We start from the raw sequence: 1,687 nt of genomic DNA, 5'->3' as shown, positions 1-1,687 counted from the left end.
TTCATAATTTTATATCAAACTTTTAGTAGCGAATTATTTTTCAAAAAGCATCGTTGTTGTACAGGCTTTTGTTGTTTTATATGCAAGATAAAAATAGCGTGGTTGCTTAAAAGGGTTAAGACTGACCTTCTGTATTAAAAAGACTAGTCGTTCGATTCATGAATATAAAATATTATTGGTTTTTAAGATTTTTTATTGTTCTTTCGATCTTTCAGATATGAGAGTTGAAAAGACGACAAGATAAATATACCAAAGAAATTTGAATAACAATAGATTTCTTATAGTACTTGAAAGAACGTGCGCAATCATAGATTTTTATATTATTTGTACCATAAAGAAGTACCATTTCGTATTTATGAACCATAAAAAAGTACCATTTAGTATTTATATACCATAAAGAAGTACCATCTAGTTTTTATATATCATTAAGAAATATCACCTGGTATTCCTATACCATAAAGAAGTACCACGTGATCTCAAAAGATAACTGACCCTTAACAAGCATTAAGAAGATGTTAAATAACCTCAACAAATTCGAACCACTGACATTAATTCAAATAACCGAAAGAAATCTGCACTCCTCGAATTTCTATGGGATTTTACGATCTATCTTATGACTCATCGGTCGCCGAAATTGACCAAAGACCAGTTTCAACCCTTTGAACTGTACAACCCGCTCTTTAACCCTAAAATCTAGACTCACGTTTCATTATAAACGGAACAACTAACGTTGGCGATCTGTTGGCCGCTGTAATTGTTTAAAAACAGAATCACCACGTGCGTCAGGATTATTACGAAGGACATAAACACATCGTCGTAGTGTTTCAATTCCGTAACCAGCAGAAAAGTCTGATCGCACACCAAAGACAATGTTATAAAGAATACGGTTATCACGGGTACCTCGACACCGAGCATACTTACACGATATAAGTTCAGTGCGAACGAAAGTACGCTCATTAAGATCGCTAGCAAATAGGACAACACCATGTCGCTGCTTATAGAATGAGCGAGTCTTTGGTGAAGAATTCACGTCCCCGTATATTCGCGATCGCAGGCCGCGAGATGGTTAACACGCGTCATAAAACACAGTAATTTGATATATGCATGACAAGACCCCGGTGCATTAATGTTTATACAGTGATACCAACTTATATGCTCTTTGGTGCATCTCCATTGCAGGGCCGATCGCAGGCGGGTTCGCTGCAATGTACTTAGCCGCGTTGTTCACCGCTTCTCGTATTCGATAACTGGACGAACAACGATATATTCGCGTAATGTTTAATCGAATTAAACCTTTGCGATCGTAGTTAGTTTATACAGAGGTGTCGCGCTGATCGGAATTTGTTGGTAATGAGGATCGCTGAATTACCCACATAACCGGAACAAAGGATACCGATCTTTTGCACATGCGTCATTCTGCATCCGAGCATCCTACGTGTATAGTAAACGATCGTCCTGCATTAAAAGTTTCTTTATAAAATCCACATTCATCCACGATTATATAATAAATATCACTTTTCTTTATAGTGCCCGACGTCTAGTTCATTTAGTTATACCCCTAAAATCACAACAGGATTAACCCTTTGCACTCGAGGCCTTTTTCGGTGGCGCGAACCAGCAACTCGAGACGATTTCGGGCAAATTAGGCAACCATTTTACAAGTAATTTAAAAGTATTTATTAACAAA

At 37.2% G+C, this 1,687-nt stretch overlaps 1 long non-coding RNA gene across 1 annotated transcript; it reads right to left on the bottom strand.

Moving 5' to 3' along the window:
• Positions 1-82: 82 nt before the first annotated feature.
• Positions 83-1,597, bottom strand: LOC144477909 (uncharacterized). Its single transcript, XR_013495289.1, has 3 exons — positions 1,149-1,597; positions 922-1,012; positions 83-849 (listed from the first exon to the last, which is right to left on the bottom strand). It is a non-coding gene; the product is annotated as an uncharacterized LOC144477909 (long non-coding RNA).
• Positions 1,598-1,687: the final 90 nt, after the last annotated feature.

The sequence above is a fragment of the Augochlora pura genome, unplaced genomic scaffold (genome assembly GCF_028453695.1).
Source record: "Augochlora pura isolate Apur16 unplaced genomic scaffold, APUR_v2.2.1 APUR_unplaced_5118, whole genome shotgun sequence".
NCBI lineage: Eukaryota > Metazoa > Arthropoda > Insecta > Hymenoptera > Halictidae > Augochlora > Augochlora pura.
Note: the sequence above shows the minus strand (reverse complement) of the source record. Positions and strands in the feature narration are given on the sequence as shown.